Source organism: Patella vulgata, chromosome 2, assembly GCF_932274485.2.
Source record: "Patella vulgata chromosome 2, xgPatVulg1.2, whole genome shotgun sequence".
NCBI classification, from domain to species: Eukaryota; Metazoa; Mollusca; class Gastropoda; family Patellidae; genus Patella; species Patella vulgata.
The window spans coordinates 85,480,468-85,501,369 of NC_065880.2; positions in this window are offsets into that span (position 1 = coordinate 85,480,468).

Sequence of the window (20,902 nt, forward strand, 5' to 3'; positions counted from 1 at the left end):
ACGCAATGCTGTCACTGTCAGAGAATGTTTTCCCTCCAAGGGAATCTTTAACACTATGCCAATTGTATACATGGGAGCTTCTCGAATCAACCCAACGACTGGAGACGTCATATTGTTAGGCCCTATCACAAGGGGGAATCGGGTTGGAAAATTCCGAGGAACTTTCTCGGCTAACACGGGTTTTATTTGTATCTCTGTGTGTTGCCTACAGGCCACGATTCTGAATGGATCGGCTTGGAACTTGGGATATGTATTCCTTATAGCCCAAGGACGACAACTGCTGCGTCCCGACCCCCAGGGGCAGGGCCACGTCCAATTTTTGTGTTTATGGTATAACATGGGACTTCGGTTTTTCGTCTCATCCGAACAACTAGACGCCTTTCCCTGCCAGGTCCCCGTCCTACAGGAATGAAAATGGGGAACCAGACCGGAAAATCCCGATTCAGCATGGGGATCGAATCCGGGGCTTCCCGGTAAGTGAACCAGGGTTATAATCTCTAAGCCACCGTATAGCTGCCAATAACAGAAAATTACGATCGCCTGTATACATAATGGTGCCTGATATTGAACGAGTAATGCAACATGCCTGTATAATATGTCGTTCTTTAGTCAACACCATTAAAGTGGTATACTGCATGACTTTCTTATCGAAGATTAATTTTTAAACATGATCGATATGAAATCGGTTAGGGTTACACGTAATGATGGACATTTAGTAATTGTATTGTATACATGACACAATTCTATATGGAAAACAATACCGAGCGATGTTTCTACTATATAGGAGAGAGAGAGGGGGGGGGGGTACAGTGAAAGGAAACCGGAGGACCCGGAGAAACCCACGAGGTTGGACAGAAGACCCTACTCCTTGTCACAAACAACCGGGGATTAGAAACCACACCAGTTGACTCAATAACAGACCTTATGATGCAGCGCGCACACGCTAACCATTCGGCCACCTAACCCACTATATAGGATTCTGATCCTTCAGCCGAAACGCTGTTTGGTAATAATCATTACAAATAACTTTTAGACTTTATACCCTTTAGGCGGTTTTAGGCTTCTTTTTTTTTGAATATGGTTTATAGAGTGATCGACTCAAAATACATTTTAAAAATATTATTATAAAACTTGTAACCCTCTCCTAATTTAGATGTCGGGTCGCCGTGATCTTACAGATCTTGAGATTAACATGCTTGTCAAGGAGGTAAAAAGTTCAATACTTGCCTAAGGTAAGAAAACTAACACATCGGTTTTTTTTCATTCTGCCCGATGTGATAATCACTCGCTTCATTTCATGTTTTCACAGCGAATTTCGCTCATTATGGCATATTGATTCGGAGTGAGAATTGAGAAACCCCCGCGGTTACTTCTGTGTCAATATTCAGTCGTACTTTTATAGCCAGTGGGGTCCTATTAAATCACCCCCCTTTTTAAAAAAAGATTAATGTGTTTTGTAATGGTGTTGTTTTTAGGGGACTTGTCGGGAGTTGAGGGTAATGTAACGCACAATAGAACACTTTATAAAATTGTATAGATTCCAGAACTACACATCATTAGGCCCACGCTGAAGAGAATAGGCAAAAATGCCGTTGTGTGTTTTCATTGTCCCCAAACATTCTATCCGTATTTATGCAAGTAATGAAAAACAAATTGACTTGTGTCGTTGGGGTGGGGACGTACATTATACTCGAGACAGAGCCATAAATATAAGTTCTACGCTGGATTAGTGAACCCCTATAACTGGGTGGGGGTGGTCTTTCTAATCCCGAATAAGTTCTACGCTGGGATTAGTGAATTCCTTTGTCTACGATATCACCTCGGTGGAAGTGGACGTAAAATACAACTAACTCACAACTAACTGGGTGGGGGGGGGGGGGGTCTTTCTAATCCTGAATATGCTTTTATCTAGACGTGTTGAAAATTTTGCATTTGAACCTAACTTTACTTGCGAATTATTGAAATAAAATTGAAACATATGTTAGTCCCGAAATGACCTAGTGTGTGTCGAGTAGACGTTAAGCCCCATCTCTCGCTCTCGCTCTCTCTCTGGACGGTCTTACTGTACCTTGGGGGACATACACTACAACCGGATGAGCGTGGACATACCCTCCCTCTCTACCCCCTCCCTCCCTCTCTCTCCCTCTCTTTCTCCTTCTCTCTCTCCCTCTCCCCCCTCTCTCTCTCTCTCTCCCTCCCTCCCTCCCCCTCCCTCCCTCTCTCTCTCTCCCTCCCTCTCTCTCTCTCCCTCTTTTGGATTTATCGGCTTTAAAATCCTAGTAAAGCACAGACACGTTAGTCTTTTTTACCGGTATGATGAAGATAATCCATTAATCCTTTTACAGATTGTCACATTATTTGTACGAAAGTATTAAAATAAAAAATAAAAAATACCCCCCCCCCAAAAAAAAACCAAAAAAAACCAGGACTCTGTTTCTCGAAATCTTAACTAAAGATAAAATCCAATTTTAGTAGATATTTCAATCTAATATTATCCAATCAAATTACTAAAATTTGGATTTTATCTTAGTTAAAATTTAGTGAAACAGGCCCTGATAAATACATAGCTGGTTTGTGTTATAACTTTTTCTCGTAATAATTGTCAAAACAAATTTATTTGAGAATAGGATGAGCGAAATAGGGTTTAACATCTTATTTTCCGGAAAACGTAGAAGGGAACATCCAATCAACTTGATTTGAGCCAGGGGCGTGGTGACCCATGATTTTGCACGAGGAACAAAATCCTGTCCGGGCCCCCAATAAAAATAATATTTATATGTGTGCGGGGGAAGGGGGGTCCTCCCAGTGCCGCCGAGTAATATAGGGCTGTGTGGAACATGCTATATGTTTGACACTGGTTAAGCAATATGATTGCGATTATAACGTTGAATACCGCATTGAAACCGCGTGACTTTTTGCCATTTGCGTTGGGGGGGGGGGGGGGGGGCTCGAGGGGGCTCAAAAACTCAAAACCATGACGCAAAGCTCGTCATTGCATCCCTCTCATTTAGCCCCTGCTTTGAGGGAAGTTTTACCAGGACATCAACTGGACCAGTCTGATTAAAATACAGATCTATATTTCGTTTCGTTTTTTTTATACTTTCGATGGCCTACACTACATGGAGATCTGACAATTGTACCCGAAGGTCGTGTCAGGGGTCGTACAAGTGGCTTCTTACCCTATGACGTCAGACATTGAGTAATCAACCAGCGTTGACGTTTCTAGTGGTTTACCCACAGTTCCGTGCATGGCAGGCCAAGAAGTTTCCGTAACAGACACCGTTTCATTGGCTTATCCCTCACTTCAACCAAAACGCCGGTAATATAACAACTCTTCCAGATCCTAGTGTAGTAAAGACAACTTAAACGAAATTTTGAACTATAAAAAACGAAACGAAATAGGAACTGTGTTTCAATTAGATTGCAACTGGACGGCCGACTCTTATTTCCAATTTTCGGTGTAGGATAAAGCACGAGACTGAGGTTAAGCTGGGGAAAGAAAGACTGAAGAAAATAACCCAATAAAAAGAAAAATCGGAGACCGGTAGGTCGAGGTTTTTTTCTAAAGTCTTTCTTCCCCAGCATAACCGAAGTCGAGCACTTTATCTTCCTGATAAATCGTCTATGTTTACGTGCACGTAAATGGAGAATATTCCAGAATTCCAGTAAGAAAAACCTTCCATCATGTTTTCTTATGGGGAAAAAACCTTCCCTGGAAAAATAACCCGTTACAGGTTTAAAGAAAAACTTTCAGAAGAATAACCCCAAATTCCCCTGTATATATTCAAAGCCGCTTCCCGACTCCCACACCGCAAGTTATTCCGGGCATAGACAATACCTCATAGATCAAAGAGACTTACCGTTATATTTTTATAAGCAAGTAGTATCTACCGGATCTCAGTTTTTCGTACCACCCAAACGACTAGACCCTTTTCTTACCAGGAATTTTATTGGGGGGGGGGGGTATTTGTGTCTTTGCTGCGGAGGTTTTCAACAGATAAATTCGACTTAGAATAATTCTGATTAAACTTTATGTATAGTCTGTGGTGATTTAATTTTTACCATCACTAAAGGTCAACCTAATCTAAATATGGTGTTCCCCCAAGGATATGTTCTGTGGACACTTCTTTTCACCCCGACAATAATTCCACTGATAGTTGTCAGCTTTTATAAAGAGGAATCATGAGCTGTTTCGGTGAAATGGGCTACGTCGGCAAATTGTTTAATATATCAATCTATAAGGTGTCCGTGGTGATTTTTTTTACCACCACAAAAGTTCAACCTAATCTAAATATGGTGTTTCCCCAAGGATATGTTCTGTGGACACTTCTTTTCACCCCGATAATAATTCCACTGATAGTTGTCAGCTTTTATAAAGAGAAATCATTGGATGTTTTGGTGAAATGGGCTATGTCGGCAAATTGTTTAATATATTAATCTATGAGGTGTCCGTGGTGATTTTTTTTACCACCACAAAAGTTCAACCTATTCTTAATATGGTGTTCCCCCAAGGATATGTTCTGTGTACACGTCTTTTCACCCAGACAATAATTCCATTGATGGTTGTCAGCCTTTATAAAGAGAAATCATTGGATGTTTTGGTGAAATGGGCTATGTCGGCAAATTGTTTAATATATTAATCTATAAAGTGTCCGTGCCAGATTTCCATTTTTCTAACCCACACTAAAAAGATGCAATCTGATTAAAATACTGCAATTCGATTGGCTGACCAGTAAAATGAATTTGCATATATCTAATTTGCATATTGGTCAGCCAATCGAATTGCAGTATTTCTTAAAATTTCGATTGTATCTTAGTTTAAGTTTTCGTGAATAAGGGCCCAGATCTATATTTCGTTTCGTTTTTTATACTTTCGATGGCCTCTACAACGGATAACGCTAAATCAGCGACGGTCCTACACAATGACGTATACATGTCATTGGTCCTGCATATTTTAGCATATATGACGTCATATTATTATGTGGATTGTGGTTTAGGGTTAGGGTTGGAACCTGCAGATTTTGTTAACGTCGCGAGATATAAACAAGGCTAGCGCTAACCCTATCCCTACCCCTAACCCTAACGCACAAACCACATATGGCTTAATTTGTGCAGGACCCTCTCCGATCTAGTGTTCTCCTTCTACAACATGAAGATTTGATCAGTTGTAGTGGGGGTCTTGTTAGGGGTCATACGAGGGGATTTTGGCGCTATGATGTCAGACGTTTGATTAACCAATCAGCGTTGATCTTTCTAGTGAGTCACACACAGTTCCGTGCACCGTGGATTATCGCCCTTATTTTTGTTAAAGTTATTGATGTTCTCACTCATGACGTCAAAGGACACACTATCGCCAATCAGAAGATGACTACTCTCAAGACCGGTGGCATTACGTCTTTCTTGTAAATCATTATTTTTTTTCATTTCGAGTGAAGTGAAGCCTGTATTATTACAGGCCCGGGCCTGTACAGCGCAGTGCAGGCGCGGATCCAGAGCCCCCCCCCCCCTGCTCAGGGTCCGAGAAACTTAATACTAAAAGCCTGAATCTGACCCAAAAATTGCGAGTTTGTATACATTGAGTTGAGTCATGACTTTCATTCCATTGTGGGCAAAAACATATAGTCACATACAGCTCTGGCAATTAGCCAAACACGTCACCAGCATAAATTGCCGTCGGGACCAATTGACCCCACGGCAAATCGCCTATTGACGACGGCAATTTTTTAATACCGTACTGTATGAAAATATAAGTTTATTGAAATTTAAAGAGTTTTATTAACGCTGTTCGTCTGTTGACGTTGAATATTGTTGTGTTTGCTTTTTAATTTTATCGGCAGCGTTGATAAGAAAAAAACCCTGGTCATTTATTTTATCAAATTTAAAAAAAAATATGCTAGCGGAATTTATAAGATTTTTTAAAAATTTGATACATAACAATTCACCATCAACATTTTAAGGACATTTTATGCGATTTTATTGGCGATTTTTAGACCTGTAATTTTGGAATTTACCTTCCGGAAATACGTCATAATGCACCCCCCGTTATAACGTTTAGCGCCTTTGGCGCTCGCAATTAGTTAAGCAATTATCCAACCTAGACACCCCCCCCCCCTGCAAAAAATCCTGGATACGCGCCTGTGCGCAGATGACGCTTACGGCTAGCCCCTGGATCCATTCACGTGATTTGATATTTGTTGTTTATTTCTTGCAATGTCAGTGTAGTTTGTCTTGTCCGCAGGTTTGTCTTATCGGTTTTGTTTTGCTTGTTAGTGTCGTTCTCCATTTACCAAACATGCAGAGGGTTGGATGTGATCAAATAGAATATTTTTGTTGTTCCTTTTTATTATACTTATAAAGGGATGTAGGTCTGTTCAGTCATACCAGGTTTTTAATATTAAACCTAATCAGCAAAGGGTACACTTAGTTAACCTCTTTAGTTAAGGAGTTAAATCGCCAATATTTGTGACCTAGAAATTGATACAAATGTAATAATGTAATATGAATGTATATAAACTGATTTACATTCAATCGTTTCTGTTTTTACTGTAATTTCTAATCAGTTATGATTGGTGAAATACTCAATTGAATGGCAATCTCTAGCGTCTGGTTATCCCAGTCTACACAGATGGTATTTATTGCGCATGCTCTCCAAATAGGAATATGGTGTTACCATTTGACATGACTTGTGGAATATGCCTAGCCTCGTTCATTGAGTCCCGTGTTACATATTACGCTGAAACGCATTCTGGTACATGATTCATGTACCAATGGTAAAAAGTTTGTCTTAAATATTGGATATCAGAAGCCCATCCTTTCCAGGTAAGATCACAACATCAATGTTGATTTAAATTGACAAATAATTCCTGTTTTCAATGTCGGAGACTGTGGATGATATTGATTTAAAGACTTAGCTACTTTAAGACTATCCGAAAAACTTAATCCCGGAGAAACAAAAAAATGAGAGAAAGAGAAATGGGGTTTAACGTCCACTCGACACAAAACTATGTCATTTCGGGACTAACATATGGTTTAATTTTATTTCAATAAGTCGCTTGCGCGTTGGGGTCTTTAACAGTGGAAGGAAACCGAATGACCCGGAGAAAACCCATGAAGTTGAACAGGCAACTCTACTCCTTGTCACGTACAACCGGGGACTCAAAACCAGGCCAGTTGACTCAATGACAGACCTTATGATACGGTGCGCACACGCTAACCATTCGGCCATCCAACCCCCCCCCCCCACAAATAAAAAATGACGACAATACATAAAGCAGTAAAATATTTTAATTTAAAAGAATGTTTCTGGTTATTTAATATAAATACTCTTGTTGATATTATTTCTAGTATAGATACATTTATTTACAGATGTTAACAAATATTATAATTAAACTTGTATTTACTGGTACCCATTTACAACTGGATAGACTGGGATGTAGAAAAAATATACACATGTATATATATATATATATGAACCGTTGTTTAGGGTGGCAAAAAGCTGCCTCGGGGGGCCCCCTTAAAAATACACTTTATTTTTTAGAATTCATGTATAATGCAATTTTTAGAATCCATGTATAATTTAATTTTTAGAATTCATGTATAATGTAATTTTAGAATCCATGTATAATGTAATTTTTAAAATCCATGTATAATGTAATTTTTAGAATCCATGTATAATGTAATTTTTAGAATCCATGTATAATTTTTATCAAATGGGACTGTGTAAGGCTTTTTTGAGAATAATCCAATTATTTTTCTGTGGTCACAAAATTTTAAAAATACAATTCCTATACACACTCTTACTAAGCATACTGTCTTACTATATGTATTAAGCCAATAGACAGGGTAGGCTAATACACAGCGATAATATATTCCACACTTCCCTTAAAAATACATCATGCAAGAGCTAAATCTGTCTATGGCAAATCTTTCTTTACACCTAAAATGTTATCTAAATTATTAATTAACATGACAAGACCATAATCAGCTCAGCTTTACACCAAAAATGTTATCTAAATTATTAATTAGATATTAATTAACTGATGATCGATGTCATCGTTAGCCTGCGATTTTTACTGGATTAGGATCCGAATTGCTGCTCAACTTTCATTCATGATTTAATCAAGAAATGGATAATCGTGACTATGTTTTTTATCCTACCGACTTTAGTAATGATGATCGAGGCTAGGCCGAAAATCCAATCGCTAAATTCTCGGTTCACCGTGGATCAATCTGACTGAAATTTTCAGCAAATTCTCTTTACATTATCTAGTTTTTAACCATTATAGTGAGAACTGCTAGCTCTTTATCTTATCTCCCATAATGTATCTTTAAGTACACAGACAATCAGAAGCTTCCTCATCTTCATTTTGTAAATTACCCATGTTACGCATAAGAAGCAATAAAATAAAAATAAAAAATACAAAGAGGCTTTAGGCAAAAATTTTTCCAATTCAATTCCATTTCATCAGGAATTATAAAAGGTAATTGGGAATTGGGATGATAATGGGGTGGGTGGGTGGTGATAACAGTAATGATATGAACATCCAGTGAACCAATGAAAGAATCAAACTTTGACAACAGTTCAGATTCAAGGATAGTAAAGGAGTTTTATGTCTCATCAACTCTATAGCCATTTTGAGACCAACTCCCCGTTATTTTTTTATGGGATTTTTCTTGGACATTGGTGTTTTAAATTCCAACTGTTCAAAAAGTTGAGTTTCTCCATACTAAACTTAAACTGCCTGTTGTCTACAGACACTAAGCTAGTTGACCGACATTTCAAGTCCTAAATTGACGATTTTAGTCGAAAACACTATGTATATTTCAAGAATTTTGAGAATTATATATTTTGCTTTTATTTAATAACATTGAAAAGGTTTAATTATTAGTCTTTGTATAACAGATGTGAACTGGAGTAGGACCGCATGACAAAACAGTATATTAGTTGTTGGATATGGTGGCTGTTTACGACAGAGATCTATTCTCGAAGTATTAAGTAGATGGATCTCTGTGTCCAGAATGCAGTTACTCAAGCAATAGCATGGACACTGACAAGTGAGAATCAATCTAAAAAAAATCCTGAGATTTGAGTCCAGTTCTTTTGCCAGTTGATTACTACAGAGTTTTGAATAGCCCCAGATTAAGAATAAGTTACACTAAATAAAGGGCAACCAGAGAGAGAGAGAGAGAGAGAGAGAGAGAGTTGTCCACTCGACACAGATTCGATCATTTCGGGACTAACAAGATTTAATTTTATTTCAATAATTCGCTTGCGCATAGGGGTCTTTAGCAGTGGGAGAACCCAGAGAAAAGCCCCGAGGTTGGACAGGCAACCCTACTCCTTGTCACGTACAGGCAACGAAAGATGTTGGATTCTTTCACTGATCGTATCACATATTTTATTATTTATCTTGTATAAATATCCTCCATATATCCTTATAATACAGGGAGTGATAAGAGGGATCACATCATACAGTCTATCATTTATCTTGTATAAATATCCTACATTAGGATATATCCTTACAGGGGAGTGTTATAGGATCACATCATATATAGTCATCTTGTATATATCCTATGTAGGATCACATCATATACAGTCTATTATTTATCTCACGTATATCCTTATGTAGGTACTTCCTTGTACTGTCCCCAACCGTGGAAACATTTAGTAAATCTACGATTTTCTTTATATTTCATGGCCAGCAGTAATTTACGTGGACGGTTTGGTTGTTTATTTCTTAAATGCTGGATATAAACCTGAAATGAAACAAGAAAATTTAGAAAATGACATTGCCTTAGGTTAAATTTATAGCCTTTTAAAGCTTTCGGCAATTTCAGTGTGGCAAAAGTGAATACAGAGGTAAAAGTCACATCATATTCAAGCCATACAATTTGTTGTGGCAAGGTCTAAACGTATGGTACATCATAACTGGCCTGTTGTGCATAATGGCACTGATGACCGATGGGAAGATGTGTGGCCATGACCCTCAGTACGGGACATGAGCCCTTTTCTTGGAATATTAAGGGGTTACTTTCATGAAATCGTGGCCCTTTTCATGTTTGCAAGGTACACTGGTTATTTATTTCAATTTATTTCTACAAAAGCTTTACCTGAGCACTTTTAAAAGCCAGTTTGATTTCGACATCACTTGTTTTCTTTCCTATCCACAAGAAAACATTTTCCCCATTATCTAAAATCATCACATCGTCATCAGCCAGATCATCCTAAAATATATATAATTATTATAATAGTAATAAAGAGAGAGAAATGGGGTTTAATGTCCACTCGACACAAACTAGGAAGATCCGGAGAAAACCCACGAGGTTCGACAGGCAATATAAGAGTAATAAAAGATAGGTCATTTCGCTTGTGGGTAGAGAGAGATCTTTAGCAGTGGGAGGGGGGGGGAACCCGAGGACCCGGAGAAAACACATGAGGTTGGACAGGCAACTCTACTCCTTGTCACGTACAACCGGGGAATCGAAACCACGCCAGTTGACACAATGACAGTGTTTTGACTAAAATCGTCGATTTAGGATTTAAAATGGCATTCAAATAGCTTGGTTGTAGACAGACAGTGTTAGTTTAGTATGTGGTCCAGGCCTACTCCTTGTGCAATCAACCTAAAGGACAAGAAAATTATAAGAAATATCAAAGTAAACAATCTGGGTGGGAAAAATAAAAGGGAGAAAACTCTCAATATAACAATCTGGTTAAAATGCAGATCCAATTTCGTTTCGTTTTTTATAGTTAAAAATTTCGTTTTACTTGTCTTTACTACACTAGGATCTGGAAGAGTTGTTATATTATCGCAGGAAAATAAAAGGAAGAAAACTCTCAATATACAAACCTGACAGAAATCAGCACATTTCTCAGATACAGTGAAATAACCCTTCTCATTCGAACAACGGAATAACCGAATATAATTCATGAAATCTTCATCCTGAAATAAATTGTCAGATAATCAGCCAATCATAAACTGTTATAAATATCAGGTGGTACTATTTGCATTATCTAATCAAATACTGCATAAGAAATACCTGTGAGTGAGCATTCAAAATAACAAACACTTGTAAAATCTCTTTCAAAAACAACATTAAACTGAGGCTATGTTTTAAGCTTAGTCTGTTAAGTTCATATTCATATAAGGGAGATAATCAAATTTAGGGGCAAATAACTCATTCGAAACCTTTTCTCATTTGGAAATGAAATGAAATAGGGTTTAACGTCCTACTATTCTGCTCCAACTAGGCTAATGAAGACGGGCATACGCCATACAGTAGGCTATAAGGGAAATTTTGCCCAAACAATGGCACTAAAGCCTCTTATATCAAATGTGTGCACGGGACCTCATTTTTTTGTCCCATCCAAACGACTATATGTTGTCCCTTACCAGTAACCATTCAAAATCACAAATACTAGTAAAATGGAAAATCTCTTTAAAAAATAACATTAATTTGAGGCTAAGGGAGATAATCAAATTCAGGGGCAAATAACTCATCTGAAAACATTTCTCACTTGGTCCGTAAATAGTGATATCAATCCTGTTCTGTCTGCTCTCTAAGGGGATGCTTAATTGTCAGTCCAGAACGTTCTGAATTGATGGAATTGCAATCGAGTGACGCAAAATTCAGTCCTGTCACAGTTCTGTCAGTACCGACAACGGACGTGGTGTGTGTAGAATCATGCCAGAATTAAACACAACTAACATGTTTCAGCTCTCATAGTTGGTTGAGACATTTCCCCATGCAGTTGGCACATACGTTCTAGCCCAAAATCCCCATTGTCACTCGATTATCATTATTTTGGGGTTCGACAGAATTCAATTCTGGAATGTTCAGTCGAGCATCCCCTAGGATTAGTGTACTTTCTAACATGACTGTTTCCACTACTAAATTATGACATAGGATAAACAGTGTATTATTAAACCTGTGTTTATTACATAAAGTACTGTATAAAAGTTATTAGGGGCGGTCTCTTAATACCGGATATACTGTAATTCTGACACAGTTTTGACTCACCTTGTCGTATGGCTTCTTACCACCAATACCAACCCAAAAGAAATTCTCCGGCTCTTCTCCTTCGTTTATCATCTGTATTGTGTAGCTGTCCTAAAATAAATAAACAAAAACAAATTGGAAGAATGTCTCACAATATACTAAGGTAAACTGAAAGACAGATTAATGTTATTTAATGATGTGCGTATTGTATTATACATGGCATGTTATGTCAAAGGGTTATCTGAGAGACGGAGAGAAATGGGGTTTAACGTCCACTCGACACAAACAAAATTATTTAAGGGACTAACATACGGTTCAATTTTATTTCAATAATTCGCTTGCGCGTAGGAGTCTTTAACAGTGGGAGGAAACTGGAGAAAACCCACAACGTTGGACAGGCGGGGAATCGATGATACACCCTGCACGTGCTAACCAATCGTCCATCCAACCCCCCATTTATCTGGGAACGTGGAAAGTTTTTAAACATTTATCTGATAACATGTAGGAGGTTTTCAAATGTTTATCTGAGAACAGGTCATGACTATATTATATTTTTACACAATGCAAAGATTGGACCTAATTTGCGTTATATTAGGAAGGAAGAATTTTGCACAGAATAGTGGTGTTTCTGCTGACTCTACAGAAAAATTCCTGAGTGTCTTCTCAGCCAGTTGACAATTAGATAGACAGAGAGCTAGAAATGGGATTTTATGTCCAACCAACACAAACTAGGTAATTTCAGGACTAACATATGGTTCAATTTTATGTCAATTATTTGCTTCTGCGTTGAGCTCATTAGCTGTGGGAGGAAAACCCACGAGGTTGGACAGGTGACCTTACTCCTTGTCACGTACAAGCGATGAAACGAAAACATGCCACTTGACTCAATGACAGACCTTATGATCTAAAGTGCATGTGTTGAACTATTCAACATCCCATGCCAACCCCCCCGGGTGACGACCACATTGGCGCTTATTTTCAATCCAATTATAAACAGAGAGAGAGAGAGAGAAATGGGGTTTAACATCCACTCGACACAAACTAGGTCATTTCTGGACTAACATATGGTTCTATTTTATTTCAATAATTCGCTTGTGCGTATGGGTCTTTAGCAGTGGGAGAAAAACCTGAGAACCCGGAGAAAACACACAAGGTTGGATAGGCAACCCTACTCCTGTCACAATTATAAACAATAAATGAACGATATCTACCTTATACATAAGATAAGCTATTTCTTCTCCTATAACAGCATCAGCATGATCAGCTTTACTACCCACCCATACATAAACTATTCCCTTTAAATCTTGACTATCAAACGGTACCATTAATATATATCTACAATAAAAAATATACATTATTGTCTTGTCATATCAAGTCTCAATCTGATTAAAACACAGATCCTATTTCGTTTCGTTTTTTATAATTCAAAATTTCGTTTTATTTGTCTTTACAACTCTAGGATCTGGAAGAGTTGTTATATAACCCACGTTCTGGATGATATGAGGGATTAGCCAATAAAACGGTCGGTTAGGGCAAATTTTTGGCGTGAGGCGCATAGAATTTGGGTAAACAACTAAAAACGTCAACGCTGATTGGTTAATCAAATGTCTGACGTCATAAGGTCAAAAGCCGCTCGTATGACACCTAAAGCAACCTTCCACTACAACCGGTCAGATCTTCATGTAGTGTAGGTCATTGAAAGTATAAAAAAACAGAACGAAATATAGATCTGTATTTTAATCAGATTGATCAAGTCTTGATATTTTGAGGATGTAAATTCTCACAACAACTCAAAACCCACTTCATATTTACGACTATTTCCTGGAAATTTTGTTAGCACGTTGATTTAAGCATACAATACTGTTTGGAGTCTAGCACTTTCTAAGAACCCTTCTTATTAGAAATTTCCATGAATTAACAAATAACCTCATGAAATAACACACTATTTATGGAATAACAATCACTATGGTTTATTTCATTGCGACGTTTTAACAAGATTTCACAAGTCATTATCAAGCACTTGTGAAATCTTGTTGAAACATTGCAGTGAAATAAACCATAGTAATTGTTATCCATAAATAGTGTGTTATTTGATTATTTACTAAATGCCATTCAAAGACCAACATATAAAATGATAACCTATGTCCTTGCAAATGTCCATGCTCCACTGTTTGGTATGTTTTATTTATAATACAACGAGTTTAATATTTCAATGAGTAATGTACACAAACCCCATTATAAAATATTATAAAGACTTACACTCCACAAGAATTGAGTAGAGATGCATCAGCTTTCATCAACTGTAAAATAAAACATAATAGATAACTTAAACCAAAGAGGGAAATGGGGTTTAACGGCCACTCAACAGAAACTAGGTCATTTCGGGACTAACATATGGTTTAATTTTATTTCAATAAATCGCATGCGTGTAAGGGTCTTTAGCAGTGGGAGGAAACCGGAGAACATGGAGAAAACCCACGAGGTTGGACAGGCGACCCTACTCCTTGTCACGTACAACCGTGGAATTGAAACCCCGCCAGTTGACTCAATGACAGACCGTATGATACAGCGCAGCGCGCACATGCTAACCATTCGGCCATCCAAACCCCAGTATCATACTAGAGTGAGTCATGATGGGATATGTGCTACATGAAATATAAATATTACCACATTACCTGTACACAGCGTGTGGCTATATGACTACCATTCGCTCGAAGATGATAAAATTCAGTCAACGGTTTGATCGTTGGATCATTTTTACATTTCCTACTTCCCTCTCGGATCACAAACTTTCGTTTAAAATGAGAGAGGAATTTAAGATTTTCTTGTTGTTGAAATTGTCGTACAACTTCTAATTTATCTTTAAATAAAGATTCAAACTTCTTTTGTAAACTGAAAGTAGAAGAATAAAATAATGTCTATTTAAAATCACTGTAACTTTTGGGATACGGTAATATATACACCAGGCCCTGACTTCAGTTGAGAGTTTACTCAACTTTCAATCACTGTTTATGAGAAATATCTTTGATCCAGAAACGCGAAAATTTGCACATGGTTTCTTATTGGTGAATTTGATACATTAAAACAACACAAGTTTTATAAAGGGATATATTTTAGTTAAAATAAGGTGAACAATTTTGGTACCATGATGGAATTTGTCTTTTTAAGATCCCCAAGGATCATGTTTGCCGCAATATCTGGGAAATAATGACATTACAAGGTATTTGACATCGTATACAAGGCCAGGAAAAAAGAAATGAAAGCAGCAGGATACCATTTTGAAATGTGTTTCTAATGCTTTAATTAGTGTGCTTTTGGTGGGGGTGGTGGTGGTGGGGGTGGGGGGGAGATACACAATAGACCAGCTAGGACTGTTTTCTTGATTTCATTAATGATTAGATAGCCAATAAACTATAACACATACTTATGGAAGAACAATTACTGATTTATTTGCTTGAAAACGTTGAGAGAATACTCTTCGAAACGTCGCCCAAATAAATCAGTAATTGTTCTTCCATAAGTATGTGTTATAGTTTATTGCTCTATCCAGTTACTAAATGCCTCTAAAAGATGATTAGATAGCCATTCTACATTTCACTCTAACCCAGAATTCTTCTTGGGTCAAAGCCATTTGTATTAATAAAGGGAAATAACTTATTTGAACAAAATGAACTTAAGAAGGCTTCAGACTACTATTACTTTAACGTGATAAGTAATTACAGTACGGATCATATGATACTAGATTGCATTTAACTTTGATTATGTTCGTGTTTTTTCCTACCTGAAGGTAAAGGTTAACCAGCCCATGTTACTAGCATTCCGACCTTGCCAGAAATATACGATACAACGATACTCGTCTTCTGGTGGCTCCTCCTCAAGGTCTTCATCTTCTTCTTCCTCAGGTAATGGAACCCAATAACGACATAAAAATACATAACAATCCTCACTACAGAATATACCTGGAATATAATCAAATACAAAACAATTTATCAATTAACCAATCTGATTAAAACACGGATTCTATTTCATTTCGATTACATAGTTCGATTTAGGATTTAAAATGTCAGTCAACTAGTTTGGTTGTAGACAGACAGCGTTAGTTTAGTATGTGGTCCATGCCTACTCCTTGTGCAATCAACCTAAAGGGCAGGAAAATTATCAGAAATATCACAGTAAACAATCTGGGTGGGAAAAAAAAAAGGGAGAAAACTCTCAATATACCAATCTGGTTAAAATGCAGATCCTATTTCGTTTCGTTTTTTATACTTCAAGATTTCGTTTTACTTGTCTTTACTACACTGGGACCCGGAAGAGTTGTTATATAACCCACGTTCTGGATGATGTGAGGGATTAGCCAATGAAACGGTCTCTTACTGCAAGTTTTTGGTGTGAGTTGCATGGAACTGTCGGTAACCCACTAGAAACATCCATGCTGATTGGTTAATCAAATGTCTAATGTCATAGGGTCAAAAGCCACTCGCATGACCTCTGACACGACCTCCCGCTAGAACTGGTCAGATCTTCATGTAGTAGAGGCCAACGAAAGTATTAAAAACAAAACGAAATATAGATCTGTATTTTAATCAGAATGCCTGAAAATGAAAAATTAGAGTTTTGTTAACCAAATCTACTGCTCCCTAGACTACCAAAGTATATGCAAAAATAACGAATATCTTGTCCATAAACACAAACAAATCTAAAGCAATCATCATTTTAGATTGATAGAAGTGTGTTTTGGCAAATTCCTAGAAGCATTTTTTTTTCTAAATGGAAACATTTATTGCAGTCTGTTTCATACCCAAAAGTTTAAAATAAAATTTTTATGATATTTAAATTTTATATGAATAATATAAATCATACCTAATTCTTCTTCAGGCAATCGTACAAACTTTTTACCCTCCAATACAAAAGATTCCATTCCGTCAAGATCTTCGTTCCAATCTTGTGTTAGTTGATCCTGTAAGAATATGGATAATAAGAATATTAATGGCAGTGCGAGAAAAGGTTCTAATTCATAACCTGAGACATATATATTGAACATATATGATTTATAACCAACTCTTACCAGGGCCGCATGTAGATATAGTTCGACAAGCAGAAGAAATCAATGTGACATCTTGGGGATCTATAGATGCTGGATGGGTCAGTAGAACATATGAGTCAGGGATCCCCCGAACTCAAGAAAAACTAATGCTCTGTTGATTAATACTGTTTAATCGTACGTTTCGGTCTCAAGAAAGTTCAATCTAATTAAAATATAGATCTATATTTCATTTCGTTTTTTTTTTTATACTTTCGATGGCCTACACTACATGAAGATCTAACAAGTTGTACTATAAGGTCATGTCAGGTGTCGTACAAGCGGCTTTAGACCCTGTGACAACAGACATTGTTTAAACGTGTTGGCGTTTCAAGTAATATACCCACAGTTCCGTGCATGGCACGCCAAGAAGTCAATGTAACAGACTGTTTTATTGACTTATCCCTCCCTTCAACCAAAACGCTGATAATATAACAACTCTTCCAGATCCTAGTGTAGTAAAGACAAGTAAAACGAAATTTTGAACTATAAAAAACGAAACGAAATAGGATCTATGTTTTAATCAGATTGATGAAAGTTCTTACATTAATTAATTTAATTAACATTCATCTGAAGCATTATTGGATGTGATCATATTTAAATTATCAACTTACGGCTTCCTCTTTATTCATCATGGGTTGACGTGGCATAAATAACGCTGACAAATCTGTCTTCATTTTATCTCGCTCCATAATAACCTGTTCAAGATAAACAACATAAATTGATAACCTGTTAAAAATATATATAATTTCCAAATTTCTCATCAGTCATAGCGTTAAATGTATTACATGTAAGCAGGGTAAGCTTACTCTTCCGAACACCTGTTACCACCGTTTGTCGTGTGTTTTGTACACGGTGAACAGTCCATATGCTGATTACACTATTTTGCCTGATTACACTATTTAGCCTATACTTTTTTTTTAAGACTTCGAATTTTGTCTAATGGTTTGGAATGTTTGTACTTGGTTTTATTTTATTAGTCATAGCGTTAAATGTATCATCAGTCATAGCGTTAAATGTATTATCAGTCATAGTGTTAAATGTATTATCAGTCATAGTGTTAAATGTATTATCAGTCATAGTGTTAAATGTATTATCAGTCATAGTGTTAAATGTATTATCAGTCATAGCGTTAAATGTATTATCAGTCATAGTGGTAAATGTATCATTAGTCATAGTGTTAAATGTATTATCAGTCATAGTGTTAAATGTATCATCAGTCATAGTGTTAAGTGTATCATCAGTCATAGTGTTAAATGTATTATCAGTCATAGTGTTAAATGTATCATCAGTGTTAAATTTATCTTGAGCCATAGCATTAAATGTATTATCAGTCATAGCATTAAATGTATTATAGGTCATAGCATTAAATGTATAAGACCTCTGGGATATACTGACCTTTAGATCTGCCCCACGTCTAATAACCGAATCAGCTGTTCGTGTATAATCCACAGGTATCACATCATCCCAACCTATAAACTTAGTTTTAAATATCTGAGATTCAGTCCTATAAAAACAATCAACAAAACATTGAATATTATTGTATTGTTTTATCTGTATACTGATTTATTAATCATTACGACAACACAAATTCTTTGAGAAAGAACCTAATTTAAGAACAAAAATATACATGATGGCTCATCTTAAAAGATTTCAAGATCAGTTACAAATTTTTAAGTTTTGAAATTAACCCCCCCCCCCCCCCCAAAAAAAAACCCCATCAAGAACCCTAAATAGTAGGCCATTTACTGATCTTCTGCAGTCACTTAAACAATAATTTCCAGTTACATGTAGTCACATCAAGGAAGCACAAAATCTAAGAGAGAAGAATAGAGTTTAACGTCCACCTGACACAAACTAGGTCATTTCGGGACCAACACACAGTTCAATTTTATTTCAACAATTCGCTTGCACATAGGGGTCTTTAGCAGTGGGAGGAAACTGGAGGACCTGGAGAAAACCCACAAGGTTGAACAGGCGACCCTACTTCTTGTCACGTACAACCGGGGAATCAAAACCACGCCAGTTGACGCAATGACAGACCTTATGATACAGCGCACAGCACGTGCTAACCATTCGACCATCCAACCCCCCTAAAATCTAAGATAGACCTGTCAATCCATTACTGAGATTCATTAAAAGCTGTGCACATTATATTGTGTTTTTAAAGGGAGAGAGAGACAGAAATGGTGTTTAACGTCCACTCGACACAAACTAGGTCATTTTGGGACTAACATATAGTTTAATTTTATTTCAATAATTCATTTGCACGTAGGGGTCTTTAGCAGTGGGAGGAAACCGGAGGACCCAGAGAAAACCCCCGAGGTTGGAAGGTTTTAAAGGAGTTCAGCAGATACTTGTTTAAAATGCCTTACTCTAAATGGAACAGTATTGTGATTTTTCATAATTAGGTGAGTTGAAAGTTATTGCCATAATAAAATCTTAACAAGCCAACAGTGAGGCTGATGTCCCCCGCTGAAATCCCGAAATAAATAGATGACATATATTAATTAATTGCATGTTTATCTTTTTCAAAAGTATCCAGCAATCAAACTGATTATTAAGTATACATTAAGTTTCATCACTCTCTATCAGATAGAATCAAAATAAACAAGGCATTGACCTAATAAACACATACACCAAGTTTGAACATTCTAGCTCAATTAAAAGTTATCGTGTCCCAAAGCATCAACCAATCAAATTGCTTATCTCTGCTTACCCTAAGCGGAAAATGCTCATCTTCGAACTCCATCAAGGCATTGACCTAATCAACACATACATCAAGTTTGAACATTCTAGCCCAATTAGGAAGAGAGTTATCGTGTCCCAAAGCATCAACCAATCAAATTGCTTATCTCTGCTTACCCTAAGCGGAAAATGCTCATCTTCGAACTCCATCAAGGCATTGACCTAATAAACACATACACCAAGTTTGAACATTCTAGCTCAATTAGGAAGAGAGTTATTGTGTCCCAAAAAGTGTGACGGACAGACAGACGGACAGACAGACAGACGGACAGACAGACGGACGAACCCATTTTAATAGTCCCCTGCTTTCTTCGAAAGGCGGGGGACAAAAATATAGATTATATTTTTGAAGGGAGAGGGGTGATAGAGGCCTAGTCTGTTCCCCAAACCTATTCTTACTGAATAAAATATAAAAAGACCCCTTTTACTTACCCCTGTAAACATCTAGATAACGTAGTAAAATTTGGTCGTTTTATCATGGCGTGAAGTTCTTGTGATAATTTTAAAGCCGCAGCTCGTATTAACCGTGTAGACTTTTTACCAATCCTGTTAATACAAATAAAAATAAATACACAGGGCTAATTTTCTTTTTCAATTGGGGATAGGTGTAATTTTCCTGGTTCTCCAATCTCCCATTCATTTATAGTGAATAAAATATCATTTTACAGGAAATGAAATGAAATGGGGTTTAACGTTCTACTGTTCTGCTCCGAACTGGGCTAATGAAGATAGGTATATGCCATACAGTGTGCTATGGGGGGAATCCAACTGTCAAGGGATCTTTTTTACGGGCAAGCCAATGTGTACACGGAACCTCGGTTTTTCGTACCATTCAAACGACTAGACAGCTGTCCTTGTCAGGTCCTCCGTCCTGCATCATTGACAAGGGGGAACCACGCAGGAAAATCTGGATGAACTTTCCTGGCCAATGCAGGGATCGAACACCATTTAGCCACCGTGACCCTCTATTATTTTACACAAAAAGGCATGATAATTTAGGGCCAAAAATGATGATGCAATAGAAACCATGTGTCTTGACAAATGCACATATTGAAAAGAAATCAACAAGTTAAG